Genomic DNA, 12795 nt, shown 5'->3' with positions numbered 1-12795 from the left:
AGAATTTATGGCCCCCTTCAACAATATTACTCAAACTACCATTAAAAACCTAAGACCTTTTTTTTTTGCTCTTCATCATCAACTCCAGACTATCTACATGTAAGTCTGACCCTGTGACTCCTTTACTGGTTTTGGCCCCTGAACATCTGTCATAGCCCACTTTGGGAAACCATGGTATATATCAATTTTAAATAAATCTTATTTTTGTGGGTTGTATAGTTTTTGTCAAGTTTATTGTTTTTTATTTAAAATATGTACTTTTACAAGACTTATGCTATAATACAAACAAACTGCTTGTACTTACTTATTAGTGTTTAAAATATAATTCACATAGAGTTCAAGTATTTAACTTAATAAGTCAGTTTTGTTTACTTATAAACTAACTTTACCTGACAAAAAACTAGTATGGCAAAATGTTATGTAAAATTTAATTAATTACAAATGAGAATATGAATACCTAAACTTACAAGCAGTTTTCGATTTTAATCTTAGCTATTAGATATTAAATGATATCATAAGATTTATTTTCATATAACAAAGTTTAATTTAAAAAAATTTTCAATTGAAAAAAATTGTAAGTTAGTTTTGCTCACTCAATAATAAAAATTAATTAAGTCTTGTTAAACATTTAAAACTACAAGCTGGTCTTTACTTTGGTCTTAGCTAACAGATGCATATGATATCAGAAAAATTTGAAAACATCTTAAGATGATAATTCTCAAATTTCCAAAATTTTATGCTAACTCAACGATAGCACTTGAGCTTTAGGCTTTTTCTAAACATTTGCTTTATATTGTAAACATGCTTTAAGCAATGAGAGCAAACCAAATTTGCTCTCATTGCTTAAAGCATCTATAGTTTTTTATTAAAATAAAGTTTGTTTTATGCTTATTGTTTTTATTAAAGTCTTATAAAAAAATTTAAAGAGTAAGCTAAAACTTTCTCATCAAACACTTTGTCATTGCAGAAGTATTATTTTTAAATAGGTGAGATAATATTTTTTTTAATTAAAATATAACAGAAGTGTACCAAAACAAAAAGTGTTTCAAAACTATGTTCACTGATTGTTTTACTAAAATTATTCTCAAGTAAGTTTTAAGCAGTTCATAGCTATGCATTATCTTTTATTTGACAGAAAAATATCTTTTTACTTAATGTCTTGTGTAATGGTCTTATGTTTCTTTTTTGAGTTGTGAATAAATATTATTTCAAGTTTAATATGGAATATTTCAAAACATTTTTTAAAGTCCCTAAGCTGAAAAAACAGAAAGCCATTTATTTAGCTTAAAATTTCTGATAAAATAAGTTGTAAACACATCATTTTTTATCTGAGAAGTATCATACACATAAAAAATATAAAGCTATTACTAAACAATTTTTTGTACTTCAGTAAAAAAGTCACTATTAAAATTTGTAACCATTTTGCATTCTTCCAATCTTAATTAAAAATTACAACAATTATAAATAACACTATAACTAAAACTGACCAATAAAGACACCATATAGTAAATTAAAGTTATGTACAATAAAATTCTTAAACTTATACTTTTTATATATTGAAACAAAAAATCAAAAATAGCAAAATCTAAGGTTTTTATTGAACATAAACTTTTTTTTAATATTACAAGTTGAATTTATTTAATGTTTTTGTTTTATAAAAAAAATAAGCAAATGAATTCATTCTTGCTTAAAGAGACTTTGAGTTTCTTATAAGTGTTTTCATAGATTTATCAGGGGTATGAAGTAAAAGACTTTTTTGTCGTATTGGACTGATTGAATTGAATGTACTTTGGCTTCTTTTTAGAATAAGTTTTTAAGTACACTTATATTGTCCAAGACATACAATTTCGATATATTGAACAAAAGCTCCATATTTAAAGGCCTACATTTAAAGACATTCAAATTGCAAAAAAAAAGTAAAATTAAAGAAAATCAAGTGTTTTTCTTTATCAACTAGGGAAAATCAAATATATTTGTAAAATTGTAAAAACCTAGGAATGTTTAAAATCAAGAAAAGTAGAAACCCTGTTAATTTTTTTCATTAATAACTAAGCTACAAGTTGTTTTTTATCTTTTTTTAAGTTTCTGACTACTTTTTTAGATGTAATCTATAAAGTTTGAGAGCTCCTAATGAAGATGCAAAATATAATGGTAAAAAATACTATTACACTTAAAAAGTCTATCTCCTACAACTTTTGACTTATTGCTTATAACCCCATACCATCTCCAAATTACAAACATCTTGTAAGAAATGAGATTCTTTGTTTCTAGCTTGGTTTTTCCAGAACTAAACAAAAAAATATATATAATATGCTGGAAAATTTTGATCATATTACTTAAAAATAATCATTCTATCTGCAGGGTTGCCACTAGTTTTTTGGAAATTTCTTCCAGGTTTTTGAATTACATGTTTTTAGGTCTATCTTTGTTTATAACTAAGCTTGAAGTAAAAAACTACATTAAATAGTATAACAATATTGAAAAGATACTGTAAAGCTAATTTAAATGTGTTTTTTTAATAACAAAATATTTTGATGATGACAAAAATAAATTTTGTCAATGTAATAGATATTTAGTGTCAAGTTTAAATTTTTACTTACCATGTAAAAATTGGTTGAAATTCTAGGTTTTTCCAAGTTTTTTAGTCTAAATTGTCAAAACCCAGGTTTTTCAAGGGTTCCAGGTTTAGTAGCAACTTGGTTATGTTTCCTACAAGTTGTTAGTAATATTTTAAAAAAAATCTGAAGGTTTAATGCATAATAATTGAAGAAGAGGAACTTTTAGTAATTTGTTTAATTTCAAAAAATGGCTTTAAAATTTTTTTTTAGTTTGTATCAGAAACAATTTGCACAACTGATTATATCTAAAAAACCAGTAAATTTTTTTTTGTGCTATAAATTGTATAACAGTGTCTATGTTAATTTTTCTAAAAAATAATTGTTTTGAACTCTCCTATGGCCTTAAAAATAAGTGAGGTTCATAAATAGTCTGTGCTTAAAAATTATAATTTTTTTATAATATTAAAGTACTATAGGTGCACATTGGTTAGAGGTGGGAAACGTCTAAGTAAAAATCATCACAGTTTCAACAAAATTAAGTGAAACGTAGTTGGTCCTTGATATAACTCATGTCTACTTAACTAAACTGCGTAACTTATAGTAGATATTTTAGTGTTTGAGGTGAAGAGCAGATAAAAAAGAAAAGGTCCTTTGAGTAAAAATCACAGGAATATTAAAATTTACACAAGATATTCTGAGGTAAATGAGAAATAAAAGAAAATAAAAAATAGGTAAAATTCTTTGAAACTTGAAAACAGACACTAAAATGTTCTCATGTTTCAAGTTAAGAGCAAAATAAAAACAAAGGTGGTTAAAAATTAATTTGAAAACAGACTGTTTTTTCTTATGGCTTTGTTTAAATATTAAAGTGATCAAAAAATTTGTCTTATTATATGTTTTATAAAATTTATTACTTACTAGCCATGTGAGAAATTTTATCATATTTTTAATAACTAAAATTACTTTAAAGTTTTTTTTTTAAGAAGCATATACCTAGTGCTAAATAAATATGTGTTCAGCATTTATAAAACAAAATAACTTTTATTTTATACTAAAAAATAACTTTTACTTATTTTAAGAACTTTAGGGATCAAACATAATTATCTTGAGTGCATGAAAAACAAATACAGCAAAAACAGACTTTACAGTGAAAAGAAATTTGTATGAACATAAACTGATTTTTATTATGAGTCTATCAAAAAACTCTTTTTATACTATCAATAAAATATTGTTTGTTAATCAAGATGTTCCTGAAGAAGTAAAACAACTGAAAACAGTATAAAAAGTAATTTGGCCATAAACCTCTTTTGTTTTTTAGTTACTAATTATCAAAAGACAAAGAAACATTGACCTTAATCAGAAATTGTAAGATTTAATAGATTTTAATTAGTTGTTAACGATTTTTTTAAAAAGGCATTACTACTTTAAGTATTGGCAATATTGACTTATCTTGTATAAAACTGTTTAAAATTTGAAAAATTGAAAGTTTTTTTCTTTTATTTGAAAACTATTTTAATTTGAAAAAAATATCATTTGAAAAACATTTTTTGAGTTACAACTGATGATTTAAACAATAATTGATCTGTTAAATATCTTTTTTACATACGTACCATAAAAGAATAAATTAAACTAATACAGTGTTTGAAAAACTGGTAAATAATTCTTCACAGTTGTGTAAAAATTATTTCAACTGTCCAATTAGTATTAAGTTCTACAATTGTAAGAAAATTGTTTTATAAAAAAAAATATTATTTCTGTAGTCTATTTCAAGATATTTTTGTACTCTTTATATCAATGAAACTATAGCAAAAGCATTTTTTGTTTTTTAAATAACCTAGTCTAAACAGTTTTTTTTTTCTTTAATGGTACCTGTGCACAGTTCATAAAACGCTCGAGCCACTGCTTTGAAAGATTACATATTTTAAAAGTCTGTTTAAATTAAAACCCAGCTTTTTTATACTCTGTATAAATTGCATTAAATAATTTAAAATCAAAAGTGATTTAATGCCTTTCAAGTCATAAATTTATCTAACAAAATTTTTGAAGGTAACTAAGCAATGGTGGGATTTGTCAAAACAGAAAAATTTTTAAACAAGTTTGTTCCATATATTATAAAAGTTATTTCATTATAATAGTGTGAGAAATGTTTGCCACTGGCCTACCAACAAATACTTTAGCATGCATCTCATTTTTACAATGGAACTTTTTTATGCTACACAAAAACAATTGAAGAAACATTTTAAATTTGTCATTTGGATTTTTTTCTAAGTATTGCTGAATAAAGTTTTTACAGGGTTACTAAACTTTATGTCAAACTTTCTCTAGGTTTTCAAAATCTCCTCAAAATTTAAAAGTATACTTTTTGGATCTATTTTAAGTTTACAGTTAAGTTTAAAGTAAAAAATTGTGTTAAATAGTATAAAACATTGGAAATATACTGTGACACTACTTTAAATGTGTTTTTTAATAAAAAAAAATTTTGATGATGACAAAAAAAAATTCTATATAATAGATCTTTTATGTCAAAGCAAAATTTTACTACTTGATATGTAAAAACTGTTAAAATTCCATGTTTTTTAGTGATTTTTGTTCAAAATTCCAGCTCTAAGCCTAAATTGTCAAATACAGGTTTTTCCAGGATTTTTGGCAACCCTGTTTCTAAGACATTAAGTTGTTTTTCAAACAACAAAGGCTTTCTCTTAAATTATCTAATAAACCCAACAAAAAAAATTGCTCATCATTATTAAATAAGTTTTGAAAATTTGTGTTTCTGATTAAAAACTTTATAAGTTAAAATAGCAGTAGAACTCTTCTGTTATTTTACTTTTTGTTTAAATTAGCAAACATGCCAAACCTGTACAGTACATACATCTATATGTACATAGCTACATATATCACAATTGCCACTGTTTGAGCAAAAAAGAGCCTGAGTTACTTCAAGCTAACCTGATTCAGTCTAAGTTTATAAGAAAACATAAAAATCAAATAAATTTAGCAAAAGTCTGAAAATAATAAGTGTAATTGAGCTAAAAATAGTCTAATGGTGTAGAGGTCCTAATGAGGCCTTTGAAAACTATCTGTGTTGAACATTGTAAGATCAAAACCCAGTGGTCAACTTACAGTCTAGAAAGAGTGAGTCTGATGTTTTTCTACAATATTTATGGAAACAAAAAAATACGCTCAAAAGGTATGGTCCAAGGACCTGGTGTACAAAAAACCTTTTGGTTATCTAGTCATACACCAGAACAGTTTAACGTCATGCCCAGGATAATATATATAACTATTTATTTATTGTAAAATTAAATATACATCTTAATCTAAAAGAAAAAAATCCCAAACACCTAAAAATACTAAAATAAAACCTCAAGGACATAATAAAAAGTACTTTAGTTTAGAGTTTTAAGTATAAAAGCTTTTAGATTATAATACATATCTTTTTAAGTTTTAAAAAAGTTCATCTTTTACTTGATGAAAATATAAAGCATAAATAAAAACAACAAACTTACATATAGTTAAACTACATACAAAGGGTATGTAAACTTTCAATTTGTTACTTTTTTACTGCCTTAGAAATTAATCAGATTCCTTATTTTAGTCTAACTGCTGTACAAATTAGTAATTAAGTTGTGATAGTTTCTTAACATAGATTTGTTCACTGAGGCATAAAAAATCATTGTTATTGAATCATACTTGCTTACAATGCTTAGATACTTTTTCTCGAAATACAAATATAACCTATTTTGAAACACACGCCACTAGCATAAGTCTTTGGCAATAAAGGACTTTTTGTCAAAAGACTTACTTATACCGCGTAAACTCTAATAAAATTTATAACAAATACATTAAGTTGAACAAATTACCGTAAAATAAAGCTAAAAAAAAATTATCTTTATATCATTACTAGTTTACTGTTATTAAGTATCTAATTCGACTTTTTTTGTAGTTTTTTGTGAACTTTAAGTAATATTACAATTACTCATAGTACTAAAATGTGTTCAAAAATCTTATTAAGGAATAAGACTTAACTTTTTTTTCTGTTTTGTAGTAAGGTTACCATTTCTGATATATCATTTTAAAATTAGTTTTATAAAACTACATATATATATATATATAAATATATGTAGAAATTATTAAAATAAATACAAATTTTCACAATTCTTGTTTCTATTAAACTATAAATACTTTAATAAAAAATAGCTTTATAGTTCTTATCATATATTCATATTACTTTGCTTCGCTAGGAATTATATTAGCAAACGATTAACTTGAAATTTTGAGAATATTTAAATGCTTGAAACAACCAGTGTGATTGTGGTTTGTAATCATATGATATATTTATTTATATACGCATTTTGCTTACACATTTAATTTGTTGTTAAAACTTTAATTTTAATATATATAAATCATAAGTTTGGTTGAATAACTTTTAACTGTAGAGAATAAAGACTTTAAAGTATTATATGAAAGTAAATCGTACTATTAGAAAAGTAAGAACTTATAAACAAATTAACAAAACGGGTAGCTGTCAAATTTGCCGAGCGTACAAAATTGCACGAGTGCACAAAATTGCACGAAGATACTTTTGCACGAGGGGATAAAATTGCACGAGAAAATTGCACAGAGACATTTTTGCACGGGTATGTTGTTTTTTTTTACTATCACTGTTACCCCTAACCCTTACCCTTGGTCAGTTGATTCGTTTTTTAAGTTAGTTTTTTAATTTTTTTTTATTATAATTTTTATTAGGGGTGAAACATTGTTGCCTTTGTAAATAAATAAAATTAAAAATTAACTTTGTCTCCAAAACTAAAATGTTTTTCGAGACCTGTTGTGCCCAAGGAATAATCCTTGCATATAAAATTTTAAATAGTAATTTTTTTTACTATCACTGTTACGCCTAACCCTTACCTGTAAAGACATTTATAGATTTTAAAAAGTCGTAAAGAGTTTCTAATCTCATTTAGGATACTTTGTGCCTTGTGGTGTTAAAAAGTTTACTTATATTACTTTGTTTCTTATTGTTTTAATTACTTTTCAACAAATTAAAAGTTTTTGAAATAACTACAATCTAGTTTATTTTAATTGTTTACTTATTTATGAAATATTAAAGTAAAAACACCTTTTATGATTTGTAAAATTTTTCTACTTTGTTTACATTTGTGTTTAAATTGAAAGTTTTTTTTTGATAAAAATACGTTTTTTCACATTTGTTTTTTTGCATACCACAGAACAAATTTCTACTCTTCAAACAAAAAGTAATACGTTATCGAAAATCAGTGCTTATTTAAACTATCTAATTAAAACAATTTAATTAGTTGTATCAGAATATGAATACAGTGAACCTATTTAAATTTTTAAACTGTTATTTGTTTTAAGTCTGTTATAATTGTAGTAAGAAGTTATTCTAGTATCTAAATAAGGTTAACTGATTATTGTTTTCTTATTAATCAAAATATATATATATATAGTATGTGTTATTAATAGTACATTCACTATACAACATCTTCTAAACTTTAATTCAACAACCTCAAAAAATGAATATACCACCCATCTTATTTTAAAAAGACAAACTTAAGGTTTTATAACTAGCTATTTTACACAAATTTTCATACTGATACTTTTAAGTATTAGTGTTTTTTTTTTTTACTAACTATTTTCAAACTCAAGTATATTTTTGATAAAGCTAAATATTTACTGGTAGTATATTTTCAAACGAAATACGATACTATTTGAATAGTTTATCAAAAGAAAACATTTAAAAAACGTCTAGTTTAAATTGTACTTAATTAGATACTTTAAACAGTTTGTTTTATTATTTAAACAACAAGTGGCTAATCTCAAAAGCTAAACTGCTATTCAAATCAAAACCTGTGTAGTTAAAATTAATTAATAGATATTTTCATCAGATATATTAAAAGTTGTTAAATTATATATGTTTTATAATACAATTAATAATAACAAACACAGTAGAAAATTAGCAAGTATTGATTTTAGTTGAATTTTTCATCAAACTTTTGAAATAACATTTAAAGCAAACAAAAGTAGTGATCAAACGTAGTAATGAATTCTTTAAACATTCCAGCTTCATTTAAGTTTGTTTAAAATGGGCGGGGAAAGAAAATCCAAAAGGTTGGAACAAAAGAGACCGAAATATTCAGCTGCAACGCCGATCACCGGTAGGGATCTATATATAATGGAGAGTGAAGATTCAAAGTCAGTAGCATCGGCAAAGTGGCGCCAGTTGCCCCCTGCAGAGAAAGATAATTATCGTGAGCGCGTTGAGGCACTTAATTCTGGTGGAACCATCAGAGGTGCTGATCACAATTCGAACGCGGCTAAAAAGAAAGAAGGTAGTAAAAGCTCTAAATCTGCTAAGAAAAAGAAAACTGAAAACAAATCGAAACCTATTAAAAAAAAGAAAACTGAAAACAGATCAAAATATGTTAACAAGAAGAAAGATAAAAAGGGCTCAAAAACTGCTAAAAACATGAAAGTTGATCAAGAATTTTGTGATTCAAAGAATGAACAGAGATCGAAAGATGGAGAAAGTACTGAGGATGATGAGGAGGAAGCAAAAGAAACAATCATGCTCGATTCTTCTAGTGAATCACAGAATTCTACTAACGAACCAGAAGGTAGCCAAAACACGCCAGTAAAAAGTGAGCAGGCTAAAAATGTCTCTAAAACTCCTAGTAGCAATAATGATAAGCAGAATAATGATGTTACAAAAGATGCTGTAATTAAAAAGAATGCTGATCACAAAGCAAATGCTGTCAAAAGGAAGCAAGATAATAAAATTTCTCAATCTGCTAAGAAAAAGAAAACTGAAAACAAATCGAAATCTGTTGAAAAAAAAAAAACTGAAAAAAAAATCAAAATCTGCTAAGAAAAAGAAAACCGAAAAAAAATCAAAATCTGTTAATAAAAAGCAAGCTCATAATGTCTCAAAAACTGCTAAAAACATGAAAGTAGATCAAGGAGGTGTGGATGGTGAGGAGGAAGCAAAGGAAACAGTTATGCTCGATACTTCTAGTGAATCACAGAATTCTACTAACGAACCAGAAGGTAGCCAAAACACGCCAGTAAAAAGTGAGCAAGCTAATAACGTTTCTAAAACTCCTAGTAGCAATAATGATAAACAGAATAATGATGTTACAAAAGATGCTGTAGTTAAAAAGAATGCTGGTCGTAATTCGAACGCTGCTAAAAAGAAACAATCTAACAAAAATTCTAAATCTGCTAAGAAAAATAAAACTGAAAATAAATCAAAATATGTTAATAAGACGCAGCCTAATGTCTCAAAAACTGCTAAAAACAAAGAAATTGATCTAAGAGGTTGTGATGTAAAGAATGAACAAAGTTTGGAAGGTCAAAAATGTAGAATCATCAAAAATGCTAATCACAGTTCGAAAGCTGTCAAAAGGAAGCAAAATAATAAAAATTTGAATTCTGCTAAGAAAAAGAAAACTGATAAAAAATCAAAATCTGTTAGTAAAAAGCAAGCTATTAAAGATTCAAAAACTCCTAGAAAAATGAAAGATGACCAAGGAGGTTGTGATTCAAAGAATGAACAGAGATCGGAAGATGGAAAAAATACTGAGGAAGATGAGGAGGAAGCAAAAGAAACAATCATGCTCGATTCTTCTAGTGAATCACTCAACTTTACTAACGAACCAAAAGTAAGTAAAAACACGCCACCAAAAAGTGAGCAAGCTTATAATGTCACCAAAACTTCTCATAGCAAGAATGCTGATAAAGAAGATGAAAATGTTAGTGATGTACAAAATAATGAGACTAAACAAAGCATTGAGAATGTCCAAAGTATTGAGGATAAACAAAATACTGATGTCACAAAAGATGCTGTAGTAAAAAAGAATATTGATGTTACAAAAGAAGCTGAAGTTGAGCAAAGTAAAATGACTGAAGAAAGTAATGATAACAAACAAGGATCTGATGACAATAAAGATGCTGTACTTAAAAAGAATGTTGATATTACAAAGGTTGATGAAGTTGAGCAAAGTGGAATGGCTGAAGAAAGTAATGAGAACAAACAGAATACTGATGTTACAAAAGAAGCTGAAGTTGAGCGAAGTAAAATGACTGAAGAAAGTGATGATAACAAACAAGGATCTGATGACAATAAAGATGCTGTACTTAAAAAGAATGTTGATATTACAAAGGTTGATGAAGTTGAGCAAAGTGGAATGGCTGAAGAAAGTAATGAGAACAAACAGAATACTGATGTTACAAAAGAAGCTGAAGTTGAGCGAAGTAAAATGGCTGAAGAAAGTAATGAGAACAAACAAGGATCTGATGATAATCAGAATACTGATGTTTCAAAAGATGCCGAAGTGAAAAAGAATACTGATGTTTCAAAAGTTGCTGAAGTTGAGCAAAGTAAAATGGCTGAAGAAAGTAATGAGAACAAACAAGGATCTGATGATAAACAGAACACTGATATTTCAAAAGATGCTGGAGTTAAAAATAATGTTGATGTTTCAAAAGTTGCTGAAGTTGAAAAGAATGTTGATGTTACGAAGGTTGATGAAATTGAGCAAAGTGGAATGGCTGAAGAAGGTAATGAGAATAAACAAAGATCTGATGATAAACAGAACACTGATATTTCAAAAGATGCTGTAGTAAAAAAGAATGTTGATGTTTCAAAAGTTGCTGAAGTTGGGCAAAGTGAAATGGCTGAAAAAAGTGATGAGAACAAACAAGGATCTGATGATAAACAGAACACTGATATTTCAAAAGATGCTGGAGTTAAAAATAATGTTGATGTTTCAAAAGTTGCTGAAGTAGAAAAGAATGTTGATGTTACGAAGGTTGATGAAGTTGAGCAAAGTAAAATGGCTGAAAAAAGTGATGAGAACAAACAAGGATCTGATGATAAACAGAACACTGATGTTACAAAAGTTGCTGAAGTTGGGCAAAGTAAAATGGCTGAAGGAAGTAATGAGTATAAACAAGGATCTGATGATAAACAGAACACTGATATTAAAGATAATCCTGAAGAAGACGATGTTAACAAGGAACAACACATTGAGGGTGATCAAAAGTATGAGGATTGGACTGAACAAAACAAAGAGGTTGAACAAAATCCTAAGACTGGAAATAATTCTGAGGATGAACAAGCTTCGGAAAATTAAAAGATATATGTTGTATAAAATTGTTGTATATGAAAATTTATCAGTGACATATAGGAAAAACAGATTATGGCGAAAAAAAATCGGAATAGCTTTCTGTATCAGCACCTGTCAACTGCAAGTCAAACAATAAATATATGTAGCAAAAACAAAAAAAAAAGTATTATGTTTTTTTTTGTGATGTTTATGTTTAATGAACTCTTTATTACTTTTTTTTTATCCGCGTATCATTGTATTGTATAACTTTTTTATGATTTTGCTGTCACTATTTACTTGTCAACATTTTTATAAGTTTGTTGTTGCTTTTCTGAATTCATTTTCCCAAATAAATCTTGATATTTAAATGCATAATTATTATCAATAAAATTGTACTGAAGTTATAGAACAGTTACTACTTGGTACGCATAAAATATAACATATCATGGTAGAGAATATAAACTTCAATAAATTAATAGTCAATGTGCATTAATGTACAGAGATTTCTACAAAGATATTTCGAAAGTACTACTATTAAATTGACTAAGACAAACAAAAAGCAATCTTACTAATTTGTGAACCAACCATTTATAGTTTATACTATTTATAATAAGTGCATAAGTTTGTGGAGTCTCATACCAAGGTGAAAAAATTCTTAGTCAATTTATAAAAAAAATAGATTTTTTTGTACCGAAGAAAATTATAAAGCTGATTTTTTAAATTATTCTTTTTTAAGTCTTATTTTGTTATGATATGTCTTAGTATGACAGAAGCAGAATGTTTTTTAAAGTAGTAGAAGTTAATTAAAGCTATACGCATTTATAAGAAAAATTTACGCACTTTTTTTTATTATAAAAGCGTAAATTAAATTTCCCCTACTCGTATTACTCCGCATTAATCATTTATAACGTATAAATTATCGTTTACTACGATATTGTACTAGTTGCACGTTAACAACCTAGGTAATTTTTTTCTAATTACTAATATAAAACATTCAAACAATTAACCGCAATAAACTTTATAAAAGAATGATAAAGAATTGTGAAATTAAAAATTTGTAAAATGTTGTTTGGAAAAATAAGTTGTAAATGATTTTTTTTTTTTTTTGGAAG

Source organism: Thalia democratica, chromosome 3, assembly GCF_965202585.1.
Source record: "Thalia democratica chromosome 3, ktThaDemo2.hap1.1, whole genome shotgun sequence".
Taxonomy (NCBI): domain Eukaryota; kingdom Metazoa; phylum Chordata; class Thaliacea; order Salpida; family Salpidae; genus Thalia; species Thalia democratica.
The sequence above is the reverse complement of the archived record's forward strand: the minus strand, read 5'-3'. Positions refer to the sequence as shown.